Source organism: Oncorhynchus mykiss, chromosome 18 (assembly GCF_057628025.1).
Source record: "Oncorhynchus mykiss isolate SJ-2025 chromosome 18, ASM5762802v1, whole genome shotgun sequence".
NCBI classification, from domain to species: domain Eukaryota; kingdom Metazoa; phylum Chordata; class Actinopteri; order Salmoniformes; family Salmonidae; genus Oncorhynchus; species Oncorhynchus mykiss.
The window spans coordinates 48,445,956-48,466,606 of NC_143039.1; the positions used below are offsets into that span (position 1 = coordinate 48,445,956).

A 20,651-nucleotide genomic window follows, 5' to 3' on the forward strand; every position below is an offset into this window, starting at 1 on the left:
CTCAGTATCCCTTATGTGTTCAACACTGCATGCCACATTTGACTGTTTCAATGATGATTGGACCCTTGTTATGCTTTTGAGTCATTATAATAATGAAGGATACCAATGAAAAAGTTAAGATTATGCATATAGGCATAGCTGCAGTTAACACAAGCAACCAAACTAGTTTGACCATGTTCCATGAGGAAACATGGGAGTTCACCTGTCAGGAGAGCCCAGGTTCACTGTCGTCGCACTGTGTGGCTCACCTGCGAATTTGACACAGAAATGATTTAGGATAGATATTCTCATTATTTTTCGGGCAATTCATTCAAATGTGAGCATTCAAAATATATTTTGTCGTACTTTTGCTCCTTTTTGGGACACTTTGACAATGGACAGTGGTGTAATGTTGCTAAAAGTGAAAGTAAAATGTTGTTTGGTGACGGACTGAAGATGGGGGACTGAACGTAGTTATGTAGAGCACCTCAAGATAAAAACGTAATATTCAATATCGGTAAATTAGACTAAATGTTAGCACTACACAATCTGGTGGGTGATATCCTTCAATCTGGATAACAACACAAAACAAAACGAGAAATGTATCGACAAATATTACGAAAACAAGCAACACCCAAACATGACGGTGAGTAAGACAGGGGAACCTATTTCAAAACGAAAAAGTGACTCTTCCACAGACGATTTAATATTTTCACCACCGGGAATGGTAAAGGTCGAAACCAATCTGTTAAAATCAGTAAATTACAAACTGGGTATACTTGAACTAGTCAGTAAAGATATAAAAGAGTTGAAGGCAAGCCTCGAGATGAGTGATGGAAAAAGCTGTGACATTGGAGAAAGACACAAACAAGCTAAAAGGGACAGTCTTTAAGATTGAAACAGAAGTTTATGAATTTAAAAAGAAGAACACTGTTCTGAGAGAAGCCTTACTTGACATACAGACTAGATCCATGAGAGAGAATATGTTCCTTACAAGTATCCAAGAGAAAGAAGGAGAAGCTCCTGAATCTGTAGTTAGAGAGTTCCTCCTTACAACGCTTCAGATTCCACGCGAAGCTATCGACAAAATCCAACTCGAACATGTACACCGCTTCGTACAGAGAGAGCAGAGGTATGAACGCCCAATCGTCGTTGCCAAATTAGCTCTTTTTAAAGATAAAATAATGATTAAAAGCCTGGTAAAAGACTTGCTGGGACCCAAATTGGTATGAATGACCAGTTCCCAAAGGAGATTGCAGAACGGCGTAAAGTTCTGTATCCAATTTTCAAGGAAAATAGATTAAAAGGGAAACGAGTAGCTCTCGTCGTCGATAAGCTATATATTGATAGCCAGTTGTTCAGAGACACAAAGACTACTCCATGGCTATTTTAAAAATGACAAAGTTCTTATAGACGAGGAATATAATTAAACACAATTCTAGCCCGGTTATTGACTGTAATAATACAACAAAAAATATAGCTTTTCTATATATCTTCAATTATAACTAATTGGAACACAAAAGCACTAATTCAACATGGTGAAGATAAAAACTCAGTAAACAGAAGGCACAGTATGTGTGGTGTGTGGTTTTTGATTTTGGGGAAAGTGTGGCGTTTAGTGAGAAAGGAAATGGTTGCATATCCCAGAACCAATGTATTGCTGAGAGCGGGGGTGTGAGAGAGCTTTCAATGTTGTTCAGATGATGGATATACTTTTTATAATGAATTATACATCTTATTTATTTTTTGTCCTATCATGGTGGAACAGCGTTTTAAAATCAATTATACAGTTGATTTATTTATTGTTCTATCATGGGGAACTACATTTTTAAAATGAATTATACATCTAATTTATTTACTTATGATCCTATATTGATGGAATGGTCCACAACCCTATACCCTAGATACCCACTTGAATGACCCAGATACTAAGGAGAAGTCCCTAGCTGTTTTATGGGCCTGCTGTAAGTGGTCTGTATGCAGCCAAAATGCAGTCAGAGACCTAGAGCAGCACTGCCCCCTCAAGATTCGGATCCTGCTTGGCAGGGTTGGTCCTGCAAAGCCAAAGCCCACTAAAGGGAGAGCATAATATGCAAGTAAATTCTCAAAGATGCTAATGAGAACCTTGACGACCTTGTACCTAACCGGTGTGTATTCCGGTGGGGTGCCCCCACCCAGGCAGTGGCAGTGCTGGCAACACTAGCTGCAGTAACCCATGGGGAGGGGGTCACACTCTGACATTCAGAGAGGGGGTATATTATTGTGGCCCTGGTGGCACAAAATTAAAAGTTTGACTGCATGGTGTTTCAGGGAAAAGGAGTACATTTGACCTCCTGTAACGGTTGTCGTCTTCCTCTTCTGAGGAGGAGTAGGAAATATCGGACCAATATGCAGCGTGGTAAGTGTTCGTCATATTTATTACACTGAACACAGGAAACAAACGAACAAGCGAATAAAGAAAAAACGAAACAGTCCCGCATGGTGAAAAACACTGAAACGGAAAATAACCACCCACAAACAAGAGTGGGAAAACAGGCTACCTAAGTATGGTTCTTAATCAGAGACAACGATTGACAGCTGCCTCTGATTGGGAACCATACCAGGCCAAACATATAGAAATATAAACACAAGAACAACCTAATATAGAGACATACAAAAGGAACTAAGGTCAGGACGTGACAGTACCCCCCCAAAGGTGCGGACTCCGACCGCAAAACCTAAACCCATAGGGGAGAGTCTGGGTGGGCATCTGTCCGCGGCTCTGGCTCTGGCGGCTCTGACCCCACTCCACCTTAGTCTCGGTCCACTTAGGTGGCGCCTTTGGAGCGGCGACCCTCGCCGCCGACCTCGGACTGGGGACCCTTTCACCGGGCCCCGAATAGACGGGAGACTCCGTCAGCGCCGGACAGGCGGGCGACTCCGGCAGTGCCGGAGTGAAGGGCAACTCTGGCAGCGCCGGAGTGAAGGGCGACTCTGGCAGCGCCGGAGTGAAGGGTGACTCTGGCAGCGCCGGAGTGAAGGGCGACTCTGGCAGCGCCGGAGTGAAGGGTGACTCTGGCAGCGCCGGAGTGAAGGGTGACTCTGGCAGCTCCTGCCTGAAGGGTGGCACTGGCAGCTCCTGCCTGACGGACGGCTCTGGCAGCTCCTGACTGACGGGCGGCTCTGGCAGCTCCTGACAGCTGACACATATTTTTCTTAAAACTGCATTGCTGGTTAAAGGCCTGTAAGTAAACATTTCACTGTAAGGTCTTCTTCACCTGTTGTATTCGGCGCATGTGACGAATAAAATTTGTTTTCCAGATTATATTTTGGGCTCTGATGAGGTACGACAACAACTAAGTTCATGAGGTATTTCTAAGTTATATTCTTGAAGTATCAATGGGTATATATCAATGCACTTTCCAACGAGATTTTCTTTACCCGAGAACAAATCACATGGTAAACGTGTGACATCCCAGTACCGTTATTGTTATTCTTAAAATTAATGAATGCTTTCAATTATTGACCAGGATGTAAAGACTGTATCAGGACAAGAATGCCATCAACAGTACATATTCTTTGAGATGAGATAAATTTGCACTCACCTTTAACCTTACCTCTTCTTTGACCATAGGGCGTATGTGGATGCAACGAAACCCCAGTGTTGCTTAGTAACCTGATGCCACTGACAGTGACCATCTTGGCTTTGTATGATGGGGGTCGCCAAGCCAAGCCCCTGACTGGCTGATTTACCACAAGTAAGACTGCCTCTCCCCTCCCCTCTCCTCTATTCTCCCCAGCTGTTAGTTTTGGAGAGCTGTATAGTACCTGTGGTAGAGTGGTACTAAAGGAGATTGATTGATTGCCAGAGAGTTGCTTGTCCAAAATATTGATCTACTCTACCGTAATTCTCTATTGCTCTACTCTAGTGTAATTCTCTATTGCTCTTGTCCTGAGCTGCTTTTCTTTATCTTAGGAATTTAATGATAGGATTTAGTGTAAAAATGTCATTTTTTCCCCACAGACGATAGGGTTTTGAGGTAACACATACACTTTTACCCAAAGCGAGTGTGTCACTCTCAACATTGACTGTTGATCAAACAACCCTGGTGTTGCCAGCACCATGCTATAAAACACACTGAGTAATCCAGTGACAGTCCCAGAGCCTCTGAACCTAAAGACCAGTGAAGTCTCCACAGAGAGCTTCGGGGTCACCTGGGAACACTCAGCCCAAGACGTGGTCCTCTACAGACTCACCTGGACCCCAACCAGAGGAGGAGACACTAAAGAGGTCTGTCTGGCTGTCTGTCCATCTGCTTTTTTTCTCCTGTTGCCTACTAAAATGGATCTCTCTCTCTCTCTTTCTCTCTCCATGGTGAAGATGCTGGTGAATGGTAACATGAACACCTACCCTCTGACTGGACTAATTCCCAACACTGAATACAAGGTGCCCGTGTCCTCCACCTTCAGAGACAATTTCAAAAGTGACGCCGTGAACATCAACGAGTCAATAGGTAAACTACAGGATATGTAGCTAATCTAACCATTCTCAAAGACTTACACACCTACTGCAGACCTACAATTACAAAGTCGCATTAACTTTATAATTGCACGTTTGAACATAACAAGGCCAATGTTGTTGATTATAGCTGAGTATGTGTGATAATACTATTAGGTAACGTTTAGGTGAAAAAAGACTGTGGGGTTTACCAAAAAAAATGCACAAGGAACAATTTAGAAATAACACATTTTTGTTTTCATTGCAAAGGTTGCTTTTATCATAAACAGGGCAGACAGAGGAGTTACTGTAGTTCTGATCCAGAACAGGTTTGTCAAGGAAGTAAAACACTGAAGAATAACAAGCATGCTGTTTGACACAATGAACCTAGGTGTACTTCACATACTTTCTAGGTGTACTTCACATACTTTCAGCTTTAGTATGAAGATTGAAAAGGATTAATATCCTCCTTCAAGATCAAAACAACTTACTGATAAATGTTGTCATGTTCCCACACAAGAGCCTCATAGAGGAGAATTATTGTGACAGAATACAATGACTTTGGGAAAAGCCAAAACTTTTTTTAAGTTCAACGTCAGTTGACTTATCTTTTAATACATATAAAAAAATATATATATATTTAAAGTACATTTCTGAATTTAAAAGAGAGAAAGAATTACAGTGGGGAAAGATAGAGAAACATGACAGTAATATGATGTCATATTTTTCTTTATTATTTGTGATAATATAAGCATAATAGGTTTATGACAATCTCTTTTTCAGGGAAGACCAGAGACAACCCCTCTCCTCTTGACTCAGGTCATGTTTAAAGTGATTACCTCATTGTGTTTTTTATAACATTGGTTTTGACTAGGTCTAACACGTAAACTGTGTAGGTGATGGGGTTTGACTGTTTTGCTGTTATTCTTTCAGGTCAGGGTTCGAGTGAAAGTTCTAGTGAAGGTTCTAGTCAGGAGGGATCTCCAACTGGCAGCCATGAAGATACTGATGAGAACCAAGAACTGTTACCTGGTAAAGGTCTGTATATATCAACCTCCCTCTCTGCATCAATTGCACCCTTTTGGGTTTGGGTCATCTAAATAAGTAACTGATGACTGATAAATAAGTTCTCATTCAAAAGTCATTATGAATTGGATTTAGAATAAATGTATACATTAAAGTCTCTAGTTAATCTCTAGCACAGATGCAATGCCTCTTTGCGGCCTATTAATAGTGCAAGTATATGTATGTATACTGGGGGGACAAACTCAATATACTTTAAAATGGCTCAAACCAAATCGAAACTGTGTAGAAATGATAATGGGTCTACATTCATTTATTGACTGTCCAGCTCACTAAGAATCACTGAAATGAAAGCTAGACAGTCAGGGAGCATTGAAAAGGTAAAAAACAGTGGATAGACTAATTTAGCACATTTTTACTGCGAGGAAATATAACACATTTTCAGTGCGACCCTCCGGATCTCGCTGAAGACCGAATGTGTTAGTTTCACACCTCTGCTCTACAGTGTAGAGTCAGTGTGGTACATATCCTAATGAGTATCCCCATCTTTTTGTCTTAAAGGGAGCGTGAGGTAACTCCATTGAAGAAAAAGAGGCCCAGAACCCTCTGCTGGGAAAGGATGGAGCTAATGTGTGATTTATGCTGCTTTAAAATGGATTCTTGCATCATCTATCCCATAATGTAAAACTAGATACGCTTTTTATTTGGATCATTTATATTCTGTATACTTAAGATCCTTACATGATCCTACTATATCATACTATTATATTTGCCGTTCTATTATAACTATCCTATTATACATCCTGTGATGTAAGTAATGTACCTATACTGCATTTGCAAAAGCGTTACAGCCTTGTCTTGTAACTATTTGGTACACCTTCTATCACCAGAGGGATATGTTTACAATATATACTGTAGACATGAGTTTTCCAAATGAAATATTAAAGGCATGACAATGAGCGAACACAGATAGGTGTTGGCTAAATCATAAACAGACTGGACCACCGGCTAGCATAGTATAGACAAAGAATATATACTGAACAAAAACATAAACGCAACATGCAACAATTTCAAAGATTGTACTGAGTTGCAGTTCATATAAGGAATTCAGTCCATTTAAATATATTAATTAGGCCCTAATCTATGGATTTCACAAGACTGTGCAGGGGCGCAGCTATGGTTAGGCCAGGGAGGGCATAGGCCCACCCACTTGGGAGCCAGGCCCAGCCAATCAGAATGAGTTTTCCCCCACAAAAGGATGTTATTACAGACAGAAATACTCCTCAGCTGTCTGGGTGGCTGGTCTCAGACAATCCCGCAGGTGAAGAAGCCGTATGTGTAGGTCCTGGGCTGCCGTGGTTACACGTGGTCTGCGGTTGTGAGGCCGGTTGGACGAACTTATGGTAGAGAAATGAACATTAAATTATCTTGCAACAACTCTGGTAGATATTACACTCAGCATACCAATTGCATGCTCCCTCAAAACATAAGACATATGTGGCATTGTGTTGTGTGACAAAGTTGCACATTTTAGAGTGGCCTTTTATTGTCCCCAGCACCTGTTTTATTTTCCCAAGGTGCACCTGTGTAATGATCATGCTATTTAATCAGCTTCTTGATATGTCACAACTGTCAGGTAGATGGATTATCTTGGCAAAGGAGAAATGCTCACTAACAGGGTTGTAAACAAATTTGTGCCCAACATTTGAGAGAAATAAGCTTTTTGTGCATATGGAACATTTCTGGGATCTTTTATTTCAGCTCATGAAACATGGGACCTACACTCTTTACATGTTGCTTTAATATTTTTGTTCTGGATAGAATTAAACAATGTAATGTAAGTATAATTCCATTACCATGGATTCTTTCACTATGAATTCAACAAGATTATTTTCCTCTGGAAAACCATAACAATTCACTATCCCACAATCTGAAATCAAAGAGTGCGATCAGATGGAGACCCAATAAATTACATTTGAAGGATTTCACATGAACCTTTGACTCGTACATCAAGTTACAATGCAATAATAACTTTGTTTTTTCTATAATTTTTTTTTTGTACCTCATATGTCATTCTCAGACCTCTGACCTGATTTCTGTCCTTCAACAAATTTCATTAAATAACATTGGGCTGTTTAAATGTGAAAGTAAATCAGATGATTTGGTGATGGTAAATAAATACATCAAATAAAAAATCAATATTTTTATTTTTATAATTTAACTATGAGAAAACAATATACATTTTTGAAACGCACATCCCATACTGCAGGCCTACAATATTCAGTAGGACATCACTTCTGCAGCTGCTCCTGTTAACGCCATTCTCTGGCCTAGAGCCATCTATAATGTGTTATTTTAGTTCATGCAAGAAATGATCATCCCACATTACCCTATCAAATCAAATTTCAAATGTATTTTATAAAGCCCTTCGTACATCAGCTGATATCTCAAAGTGCTGTACAGAAACCCAGCCTAAAACCCCAAACAGCAAGCAATGCAGGTGTAGAAGCACGGTGGCTAGGAAAAACTCCCTAGAAAGGCCAAAACCTCGGAAGAAACCTAGAGAGGAACCGGGCTATGAGGGGTGACCAGTCCTCTTCTGGCTGTGCCGGGTGGAGATTATAACAGAACATGGCCAAGATATTCAAATGCTCATAGATGACCAGCAGGGTCAAATAATAATAAACTGGAGCAGCAGCACAGCCAGGTGGACTGGGGACAGCAAGGACTCCTCAGACCAGGTAGTCCTGAGACCATGGTCCTAGGGCTCAGGTCATCCGAGAGAGAGAAGAAAAAAAAAAAGAATTACAGAGAGCATACTTAAATTCACACAGAACACCGGATAAGACAGTAGAAATACTCCAGATATAACAGACTGACCCTACCCCTCCCGACACATGAACTACTGCAGCATAGATACTGGAGGCTGAGACAGGAGGGGTCAGGAGACACTGTGCAACCCAGACAAGAAGACCACGTCAGTGACTCAACCCACTCAAGTGACGCACCCCTCCCAGGGTCGGCACGGAAGAGCACCAGTAAGCCAGTGACTCAGACCCTGTAATAGGGTTAGAGCAGGGGTGTCAAAGTCAAATGGACGGAGGGCCAAATAAAAAAATCAGCTACAAGACGAGGGCCGGACTGTTCGAATGTTCATTGAACATTTTTTAAATGACGCATATAGTCTAGTGAACCTAATTGAACCTACTGAAAACCTAACAAATATATTACAATATGATCAGATAAATAAAGCAATATTTTCTTATGGCTCTGTCAGTAATCTTTAATTTTCAACAGACACAAAAGACAAATTTCCTTTATATAAATATCCCCATAACATGAACATTAAATGAAAGAAACCGGTATTCAAGGCACCATCAGTAGACTATATTTTCTATTTTAGCAAAAGTGGGCTAAATTTACTTCAAAGAAAAAACAATAATAGCAATTTTCTATCATCCACTCAACTGAAATATTTTTAAAATATAATTGGATTGAAATACAAAAAAATAAAGTGCAAAAATCTATTAATCAAAAACAACACTTTGTTTAAGGAGAAGTAACATGCAGTGAAAACAAATATTAAATTTTAACTTTTAAACTTGAACTGAGTAAAAACTCTAAATATGTGATTGCACAGTAATGTTCACTTGTTTGAGGTTGAGGGTGATACTTGGTGGTGTCCCATCTTTTCCACAAGTTCATCAATGTTCGGGGTAAGGCTCTGAGCTGAAGAAATCCTCAGAATTGAGTGGAGGTGTTCAGCAGTAAGTCGACTTCTGTGTGATGTTTTGTTCAGGTTCATCAAAGAAAACAGTTGTTCACACAGGTATGTGCTGCCAAACATAGACAACGTTTGAGCAGCCTGGATGCGCAGCTGGGGCATTGTGCCGGGGAGGAAACGGGCAAACTCCGCAGCACCCACTGCCGCATATTTTTCCCTCAGTGCATCATTGCATTGGAGGTCAATCAACTCCATTTGGAGGTTTGGTGGTGAGCTTTCCACGTCAACAGCAAATGGGTTACCGAGCAGTTCCAACCTGCTTTTTTGTGCTTCAAAGTCAGCAAATCGGCGTCGAAAGTCAGTGGTAAGCATACCTATTTTATCAGCCAACTGTGTGCTCGGGAACGCACTGGTAGAGAGCTTCTCTTTCATGGTCTGGCAGCTGGGAAAGTGGCTCAAATTTTCTTTCCGCATCTGCGTCTCCCACAGAGTCAGTTTGGTTTTAAATGCCTTCACTGTACTGTACATATCAGAGATGACACGATCCCGACCCTGCAGCTGCAAGTTTATTGCATTCAGATGACTCGTAATGTCACACAGAAAAGCCATTTCACACAGAAACATTTCGTCTCGGAGTTGTGTTGTGTCTTTCCCTTTGCTGTCCAAGAATAGACAAATCTCCTCACGAAGCTCGAAACATCTTTGAAGCACCTTTCCCTGGCTTAGCCATCGCACCTCTGTGTGATAAGGCAAATCACCATGCTCCGTTTCTAACTCCGTCAGAAATGCCTTGAACTGGCGGTGATTCAAACCTTTGGCTCTGATAAAGTTAACTGTGCGCGTGATGATGCTCATTACATGCTCCATTTTCAAGGCTTTACCGCACAACGCTTCCTGGTGTATGATACAATGATAAGCTGTCAGCTCACCTGTCGCGTTTTCCTCTTGCATCTTTTCCCGTATCTTCGCCACCAGTCCGCTCCTGTGTCCACACATCGCAGGTGCTCCGTCGGTTGTCAAACCCACGAGTTTTTCCCAAGGCAGCTCCATCTCATTTACACATCTTGACACCTCTTCATACAAATCATGCCCCGTAGTTGTGCCATGCATAGGACGTAAAGCCAAAAACTCCTCTGTCACGCTTAGGCTGGAGTCCACTCCGCGGATGAAAATTGACAACTGGGCAATGTCAGAAATGTCGGTGCTCTCATCCACAGCCAAGGAATATGCAATAAAATCTTTTCCCTTTTTCACAAGCTGCTCTTTTAGATTGATGGACAACTGGTCTACTCTCTCGGCAATGGTGTTTCTGCTCAGACTCACATTTAAAAAGAGTTGCCTTTTTTCTGGGCAAACTTCGTCACAAACTTTAATCATGCAGTTTTTGATGAAATCCCCCTCCGTAAATGGCCGGGCTGATTTAGCGATCTCTTCTGCCAAAATAAAACTGGCCTTGACAGCAGCCTGGCCTTGTGATTTGGCTTTTTTGAACAGAGCCTGTCGAGATTTGAGGCCTCGTTTTAATTCCTCTGCCTTTTGTAGCCTTTGTTCCATGTCCATATTCTTGTTTTTGTCCGCGTGTTTCGTTTCATAATGTCGTCTCAGATTATACTCTTTCAGTACCGCCACACTTTCTCCACACAGAAGACACACAGGTTTTCCAGCTACCTTCGTGAACATATACTCCGACTCCCACCTTGTTTGAAACCCCCGGTTCTCAGTATCCACCTTCCGTTTTGCCATTTTTGATGGGTATCTGAAAGTTAATTTTACTGTGATGCTGACGACTGCTGTGCCAATAAATATTGAAATGAAGCAGCCTACTGCTCGGTGCGTCACCTTTGCATTGTGGGAAATGTAGTATTGGTGCGTGTAAAAGATCTGCGGGCTGCCGGCTTGCTGCGGGCCGGTTCTAATAATAAATCAAGATCATCCCAGGGGCCGTAAAAAACCTTCTTGCGGGCCGGATGTGGCCCGCGGGCCTTGACTCTGACATATGTGGGTTAGAGGCAGAGAATCCCAGTGGAGAGAGGGGAACCGGCTAGGCAGAGACAGCAAGAGCGGTTCGTTGCTCCAGTGCCTTTCCGTTCACCTTCACACACCTGGGCCAGACTACACTCAATCATAGGACCTACTGAAGAGATCGAGTCTTCAATAAAGACTTAAAGGTTGAGACCGAGCCTGCGTCTCTTACATGGGTAGGCAGACCATTCCATAAAAATCGAGCTCTATAGGAGAAAGCCCTGCCTCCAGCCTCTATAATTTTGGATAACCACTATTTACCCACCCCAAATGTTCCTCCCTATCCACATCTTTTCCCGTTACCACTGGTCTGTACCTTGTAGTAAAACCTCATCCACCTGGGGGGGCGCTAACTTGTTTTTCTGGAATAACCAAACTGATAAGAATGTAAGAAGAAGACAACACGGCAGTAGAATTGGGAGGGAGGGAGTTTGTTTTTATTTTGAACATTCTTTCCTTGTGGACGAAGCCAGACACTCAAGAGGGTGAATAAGCACAAACAATGAATAAATAAGTCTTTGAATGTGTTTCTTTCTGAGCGTTTAACGGCGGTGGCCATGGATATTTTTGGGGCAGTTGAGAAAGTGGTAGATGAGTACCAGGAGGAGATCTCCCTATCTAAAGAGGATAATAATGGGCTACGGAGACTGCTATGGATCACACCGGAGATAAAACAATGTAGAATAGCTTTGTAGTAACACTACATGACCAGAAGTATGTGGACACCTGCTCGTCAAACATCTCATTACAAAATCATAGGCAATAATATGGAGTTGGTGCCCCCTTTGCTGCTATAACAGCCGTCACTCTTATGGGAAGGCTTTCCACTAGATGTTGGAACATTGCTGCGGGGACTTGCTTCCATTCAGCCACAAGAGCATTAGTGAGGTCTGGCACTGATGTTAGGCGATCAGGCCTGGCTTGCACATCTGCTCCTGCCGCACCCCCTAGTGGACATCCTGTGTCGCCTTGACCTGCAGCCATTCCCCCTAGTACTCTCTCTCCCTGTGTGTGGGATTGTGTGGTTGGAGGCAGTTGTGCTGGAGTCAAGAGCAGATCCCCACCAGCTGCTACCCGTTCCATAATCAAGACCTCTACAAATACTCAGTCCTGCCACTTCCACTCTGCCAGATCGTAATCTCCGTTCAGTCAGTCATGCTTCTAGCTATTTGTTGTTATTGAAGATCTTGTATCCTGCTGTGCCTGTTATCCTGCCTGACGCTGTTTATCCTCTCACTGCAGTTTTGCCGCTCTGACTCTGGTTCCTGTCTGCTGTTCCACATCTCACCACCCTGCTACCCTGTTCTGGATACAGCTTCCCACCACTCCCTTTGATTCCCCTCCGGACCTGTTTACGCTGTCCCAACCCAGCTCACTCCAACCTCAGCCTCCACATCTGGTTTCCTACAACTCAACTCATCCAAGCTTTCCTGAATCTGCACTCCATCTCTCCCTGTGTTACAATAAATACCTTGGTTCATTCATCACGGTTTCCTTGTCTGAGTCTGCTCTTGGGTTCCCCTGTGCTGCTCCGCCTAACACTTTACAATTCATCTCAAATGTTTCTGTTAGGTTTGAGGTCAGAGTTCTGTGCAGGCCAGTCAAGTTCTTCCACACTGATTTCAACTAACCATTTTTGTATGGACATATTTTTGTGCACTGGGGCATTGTCACTGGGGCATTGGCCTAGGCTATAGTTTATTGATATAGTCATAGACTGAATTGTACTGTTTCAAGGCATTGTTTATGATGGTTGATGAGTATTACAATATAATTGTTGTTATGATGACAACATATGATGAGTATTACAATATAATTAGTAGAGCATAATAAACATTAATGAGGTATTAATTAATGATGAGTAGAAAGAATATGTGGGTGGAATTCAAATTACACACAATATTGATATTTATTTTGAATTTCAGATTCTTGGTGACGGGACTCCTACAGGACCATTGGATTCAGCATCCGAGTTGTACGGTCCATGGTGGCAGGCATTGTCCCCTCTGTGGCACAAGCCATTTGGGACGGTCTGGTTGGTGAATACATGCCTGTCCCCAAGGAGGAAGACTGGAGGGCCATCACTGCCGAGTTCCTGGAGAGGTGGAATTTCCCCAACTGTCTTGGCTCCATTGACGGGAAACATGTAGTAATCCAGGCTCCACCGTGCTCAGGTTCGCAATTCTACAACTACAAGGGTACATATTCAGTTGTACTCTTGGCTGTAGTAGATGCCATCTACTATTTCCGTGTTGTCGATGTTGGTGCTTACGGCAAGGGAAGTGATGGCGGGACCCTCCGGGACTCTGCCTTCGGCCAGGCACTTCAGGATGACATCCTGGAGATTCCACCACCTGCATCACTCTCTGAGGCTGAAGACCTGGGACCCGTTCCCCACGTCTTTGTCGGCGACGAGACATTCCCTTTGAGACCCAACCTCATGAGGCCCTACGCTGGACTCCAGCTGCCATTGCCAAAGCCTGTAAGGATCTTTAACAAATGACTGTCCAGGGCAAGGTTAGTTGTTGAATGCGCCTTTGGGATTCTGGCAGCCGGTGGAGAATGTATCGGAGAGTGCTTGGTCTCAGCCCCTCAAATGTCGATGCCTGGGTGAAGGCCACGTGTGTTCTCCACAACTACCTGCAGAGGTCATTCCAGGAGCCACTCCGGATGGAGATGGGCACGCCAAATGCTCCAGGGCAGGTGCCAACAACGCCCCCAGACAGGCACTCCAGGTGAGGGAGAAGCTGACCACCTACTTCTCATCGCCAGCAGGTGAAGTCCCATGGCAGCATATCGTGGAGTGAAACAGCTCTTTTAAGCGCCCCCTAAAATGTTTATTTATTCATTTAACAAAGGTTATTTTAAGAACCATCCACCGTTGTCCATAAAATTGCATTTTCCCCAGATGATTTCATGTCTCTGTCTCTCTTCATTTGGAAGTTATATTTAAGTGGAATTTGGGTAAAGACCACAACTTAACCCCTTCCCTCTCCCATTAACATCAGTATTATACACACCTGGCATGGTACACCAGGTGAGCAGGAGCACTAATTAAGGTTATACGACATACAGTTAGTATGATAACAAAGGGAAGGGTAACCTAGGATCCATACAAATAGTACAGTTTACCACCATCTTCACTGGTCTAACAAAATGAACGTGGGGGAAAAAATCATTAGAAAGAGAATGTGTTTTTACTTTAATCTTGTCTTAGATCTGCAAAGGTGTAGGGAAGAAATAACCAGATTAAGTCTAAATTAGATATTAATAAAGAAATTACACAACTGACTATGAAAACATTAGAATTTAATAAGTATTCAAGTACAGGAAAGAACATGACAGGCATGTGTGTTGTAAAAATTGTACAAAAAAATAAAACAACATTGAAAGAGGTGTGCATGTGTGCGTGTAAAAATACCAAAAATAACATGTAGCCAGCCTGTAATCTGTAAGAGAATAACAAGAGCATGTATTTTTGGCACAACTGCAGACCGATACAGGGACTACTCATAAAGCCTAGACGTAGTAGGGGAACTTCAGACATGGCCATAAAGAGAGAGAGGGCAGGGCACTGGAGATCTGAGGGACAGAGAGGACTGGAGGAGAGGTGTGTGTGTCTCTGTCTCTGAAAGAAGAAAATAATGTGTAGCCATAACACAGCTAAACAAGCAAATGGCCCCTGGACGTCATGGACCAGTCGATGGAACATAACTTTTTGTGAAGTTTCAACACCCTGGTTTTCAAGAGGTTTTAAATGAAATAAATATATTCACCTTTAGTCTGGTAAGAGACCAACAAGAGCATCTGTGAATTCTCCGGTGTGTGAGTTTCAATTCCGTCAATTCAGAAATCTATGGAACACTAATAATGAATGCTATCCTAAGACTTTAGAAACAAATGACTTTATGAATTGACTGAATTTAAACAGAACTGACATGTGTGAAAAGAAAGGTACAATGAGGGAGGTCAAAACAACAACCAGACAACTCCTCTCCTCTTCCTGTCCTTCCTGTGAGCTGGTCGGCTAAATTGACTCCATCTCTGGAAGGGAAGAGAAAAACACATACATGCATTACATAATACCATAAAAGGTGAGATTTATGTTAACTAAATACTGCTTGTATAGTGTAGTTAGTGGTATAAATATTGGAACAGTGTGGTAAAGTTGGTAATTTTTGCTTCCTCCATTTCATCATCTTCCATGGCTGCACCGCCTGTGGTCATACTTGTGGATGATTTCGACGGTGTAGACTAAGGGTCTCGCTGCACCGGTGGTGGTCGCACTAGTAGACGGTGTAGAGGGTCTCGCTGAACCGGTGGTGGTCGCACTAGTAGATGGCAGAGGGTCTCGCTGCACCGGTGGTGGTCGCACTAGTAGATGGCAGAGGGTCTCGCTGCACCGGTGGTGGTCGCACTAGTAGATGGCAGAGGGTCTCGCTGCACCGGTGGTGGTCGCACTAGTAGATGGCAGAGGGTCTCGCTGCACCGGTGGTGGTCGCACTAGTAGACGGTGTAGAAGGTCTCGCTGCACCGGTGGAGGTCGCACTAGTAGACGGTGTAGAGGGTCTCGCTGAACCGGTGGTGGTCGCACTAGTAGACGGTGTAGAAGGTCTCGCTGCACCGGTGGTGGTCGCACTAGTAGACGGTGTAGAGGGTCTCGCTGAACCGGTGGTGGTCGCACTAGTAGACGGTGTAGAGGGTCTCGCTGAACCGGTGGTGGTCGCACTAGTAGACGGTGTAGAAGGTCTCGCTGCACCGGTGGTGGTCGCACTAGTAGACGGTGTAGAAGGTCTCGCTGCACCGGTGGTGGTCGCACTAGTAGACGGTGTAGAGGGTCTCGCTGAACCGGTGGTGGTCGCACTAGTAGACGGTGTAGAGGGTCTCGCTGCACCGGTGGTGGTCGCACTAGTAGACGGTGTAGAAGGTCTCGCTGCACCGGTGGTGGTCGCACTGGTAGATGGCAGAGGGTCTCGCTGCACCGGTGGAGGCGGCGGTCGCACTTGTAGATGACGTAGAGGGTCTTTATTCACCGGTGGCACTCACACTTGTGGATGACACAGAGGGTCTGGCTGTAAATTGCCACTCGTTGCCCCAGGCACAATAAATGGATCCAGAAAAGAAAGAGCTGCTGACCTGAAGCTGCTGACCCAGACCTCTTCTTCTCTTTCTCTGCCCTTCTCTCTCTCTCTGATACTTGTCCCCGAGTCCTCTCCACTTCCTCCTACAGTCTTCTTCTACATAGACATGAACATGATAAGCCAAACCATTACCTAGATTAACTATAGTTATTAGATAGCTATCATGGACATGTCACCTACTGTACACACACGGTTATCTGACCAAATGATCAGGGGTAGTATCGAACACAATTACTATTTATCTTACATATACACTCACTCTCTCACATACACACTCACACTCTCTCATACACACTCACACTCTCTCACATTCACACTCTTTCAAACATGATTATTTGGCCAAGTTATCAGGGGTAGTATCTAGCATTATTTATGTTACTATCTATCTTTCACACACACCTCATTTGGCTAGGTTAGTTAGCTAGCTAGCTAACTAGCCACATCTAGCACAAGTTCACTACTAGATTGACCTGGTAATTCAACTATCGTGGACACTTGACTCCAAGCAGCAATTTTTATGTTTAAGTCCCTGTAGCTGTCAGCATTTGTGTCAAAAAGGCACGGTTTTGAGGACACTGCGAAAATGATTCTCTCATCCATGTGTCCAACCGCATGTGACCGTCTGTAGCTGCGCAAAATGTTATGCAGCATTGATGAAATTACGCAGTCTGTGTCTTCGAAGCGTCAGGGTCGTAACCAATGGACACCTAAACTGCAGCTAGAGTCCTTCTGGTATGTTAATTCTCAACTCATCCTTTATACGCTCGGGTAAAAAGGGGGTGTTTCCGTCATGCTGACATGCTCTCTGAGCTCCCTCGGGCGTGGCTACTTACTGGGCAAAGTATAATCAAAACTATGATCTTGTTAGAAAACTTAACAAAACTTATTCTCTTCATCCCTTGGAATTTCCTACACAATGTAAAGGATGGAAACCTGACATACACAGTGTGAAAACTCTTCATGTTACAATATTTTCGTTACATCATTTTTATACCATTTTTAATGACATCACAAAATAGACATTCATTTCCCATATTCCATGTCTCATCATCCCCTGCATTCGGATGTTAAAAATATTGTCTCTGTATTCACTGTTGGACGTTAGAGTTTTTGTTCGGCAAAACGTCTCTGTAACAAGGGGATTCCAATCTCAATACTAAAGGGTAGAGAGAGAAAGTTCCCCCTCTAGAGATTTACAATTTACGACCAGGCATGAGGAGTCATAAAACCCCCACACCAATCCCTCCTCCCCTCTGCAGGTGAGAGGGGTCTGGTGGATGTTGATCCATTGTAACCTGATCTTTGAATCCTCACAGGAGAGTCATGACACCATTATTCATCCTCCACCAAACTTTACAGTTGGCACTATGCATTGGGGCACGTAGAGATCTCCTGGCATCAACCAAACCCAGATTCATCCATCACTCCAGAGAACGTGTTTCCACAGCACTCCAGCTGATGCTTGGCATTGCGCATGGTGATCTTAGGCTTATGTGCAGCTGCTCGGCCATGGAAACAAATTTCATGAAGCTCCCAACTAACAGGTATTGTGCTGACGTTGCTTCCTGAGGCCGTTTGTAACTTAGTAGTGAACTCTTCAGCAGTCCCATTCTGTGAGCTTGCCACTTCGCGGCTGAGCCGTTGTTGCTCCTGGTCGTCTCTACTTTGCAATAACAGCACTTACTGTTGACCGGAGCAGCTCTAGCAGGGCAGAAATTTTATGATCTTACTTGTTGGAAAGTTGGCCACCTTGAAAGTCACTGAGCTCTTCAGTAAGGCCATTCTACTGCCAATGTTTGTCTTTGGAGATTGCATGGTTGTGTGTGTGATTTTATATTCCTCTCAGCAACGGGTGTGGCTGAAATAGCCAAATCCACTCATTTGAAGGGGTGTCCACATATTTTTGTATATCGTATGTCGATATTATCTACTCAATTAATACACTGTTTTGGGTGGGCTAACATCAATTATCTTTTCTTCAACTTATAAGTTGAACTTTCACCATGCATGATTAAATAGCTAGCTAGTTGTCTCACGGAAACCTTGTAGCTACTTAGGCATGTCTAAAGGCTTCAGCTAGCTAGCTTCTCTTCTTCTGACTCCCAGCAGCTCTCTCTCCCTGTCTCTGAAGAGGAGGTTCTCCCTGAGCTCAGCAATGTGAGCAGGAGTGGTGCTCCAGTCTGGGACAGGAGGACCCAGAGCCCACACGGATTAAAGAGGAACAGGACGAACTCAAGACCAGCCCCGCAGAAGTGCAGCTTCAAGGGCAATAGGCTAATACCAAAGAGTTAATGTGCATTTCTCGCTGTGTGAAAAGTGAATGGGATCAGGAGGACCCAATTCGGTCCTTGTCTCTTTCCAAAACCCAGACTGTGGAGAACAGAGAAGAGAGTGTCTCTAAACTAGTGGATCTAAAATATTTTGGCACTGTGACCCAGCTAAAGTGTTTAGACATTCCCTATGACCCTCCAGATAATCAAAACAATGCCTCCAGCCACATCTCAGCTGTAAGCAGCGACTCAGTAGGACTTTACAGCAGCGCACGCACTGTTGCATCCCGACCCACCAGCGGGAGAACACTGTTCAAAATGTAGCACCACGTCTAACAAATGTCACTGTGGAGAAGCATTTGCTCTGAAAGCTGGCCTACAGAGACATGTCACTCTTGCCAGGGAGAGACCCAGCAAACGCCCCTTCTGCAAAAACCCGCTACAACTCCACCTGTCAACTCAAGGCCCATGTCCCACTCTGTGACAGCAAAAAACATGACCTGCTGCAGCTCCTCAGTACAACCTTAAAGAGAATGTTCTTCACCTACCACTGAACACAGCAGGGCAGGCCAAAACTAAACGGCGGTCACTGGTTGGACCACCTTTGATCATGCCAAATGTCGGTAATAAAGACCTTTTGTGGGGGGAAAAACTCATTCTGATTGGCTGGGCCTGGCTCCCCAGTGAGTGGGCCTGGCTTCCAAGTTGGTGGGACAATGCCCTCCAAGATCCACCCATGGCTACATCCCTCCCCAGTCATGTGAATTAGATTAGGGCCTCATTTAATTATTTATTTAAACTGTAACTCGGTCAAATCTTTTAAAAAAATGTCATCTTGCGTTTATATTTTTGTTCAGTATATAATAATGCGATGGTAAATTTAAACATTTTATGATCATTCCCCGTGACTACTTGTTTTGTTCCACAGTTTGTCATGGTTGTTATATTATCAATATGTGCACATAGTTTCAAGTTTTAATGGCATGTGCACAAGTACAGTGAAATGCCTTTCTTGCCAGCTCTAAACCCAACAATGCAGTAATCAATAACAAGATGTATAGATGTTTGTGATGCCAGGAAATGGGTGTATGCAATATCAAGTAACCCAACCCCACCCCTAATATGACAATATGAGGTCTTTGTACTTTAATAAATAATCTGCATTAACTAATGGAAGTATAGGTTGTCTTTTATTTACTCGTTGTCTAAAAGCATTTTTAAACAGATCAGATTGCTCAGTCAAATCGGAGAAGTCATAGCTTACTATTTTTATTTTATTCATTTTTACCTCTTTTTTTCTCCCTCTCATTGCTGCAACTCCCGTATGGACTCGGGAGAGGAGAAGGTTGAGAACTGTGCGTCCTCCGAAACACAACCCAACCAAGCCGCACTGCTTCTTGACACAATGCCCGCTTAACCCGGAAGCCAGCCACACCAATGTGTCAGAGGAAACACTGTACACCTGGCGATCGTGTCAGTGTGCACTGCGCCCGGCCCACCACAGGAGTCGCTAGTGTGCGATGGGACAAGGACATCCTTGCCGGCCAAACCCTCCCCTAACCTGGACGATGCTGGGCCAATTTTGCGCTGCCCCATGGGTCTCCCGGTTGCGGCTGGCTGCGACAGAGCCTGGACTCGAACCCAGAATCTCTAGTGGCACAGCTAGCACTGCAATGCAGTGCCTTAGTAAGTCGTACCTTATTAGACTTCTTTTAACAGACCAGGTTTAGTTAGGATCATGCTACAATCCTCTTAGACATGCTCCAGAACTTTGGCAGTTAGGAAGTATTTTTTAAACCTCCTGCTTTGGGCTGGATGTTTCAATGTGTTGTTCATACATGCATAATCTATGAGCAGAATTACTGTTGTACCTCAATTGGCCACAAGGTTCCTAGTTTGAAAGCGACTGTTTTCTGGGAGCTGTGCAGCACCATTTTACCCCCACATGGGCCAGCCCCCTAGCAATTAGAGTTTCAGCCAATGAGCTTCAGCCGCTCGCCATTTGACTGCTAGCA

The 20,651-nt window shown here is 43.6% G+C and overlaps 1 protein-coding gene and 1 long non-coding RNA gene across 2 annotated transcripts in view; both read left to right on the forward strand.

Moving 5' to 3' along the window:
• LOC118936567 (class I histocompatibility antigen, F10 alpha chain) overlaps positions 1–20,651 on the forward strand; it is a 62,867-nt gene that overhangs the window by 28,417 nt on the left and 13,799 nt on the right. The gene's annotated exons all lie outside the window — the stretch shown is intronic.
• LOC149975538 (uncharacterized) lies at positions 193–7,459 on the forward strand. The gene is made up of 8 exons (XR_016488508.1): positions 193–3,202; positions 3,280–3,327; positions 3,593–3,716; positions 3,983–4,249; positions 4,340–4,472; positions 5,240–5,275; positions 5,390–5,494; positions 6,041–7,459. It is a non-coding gene; the product is annotated as an uncharacterized LOC149975538 (long non-coding RNA).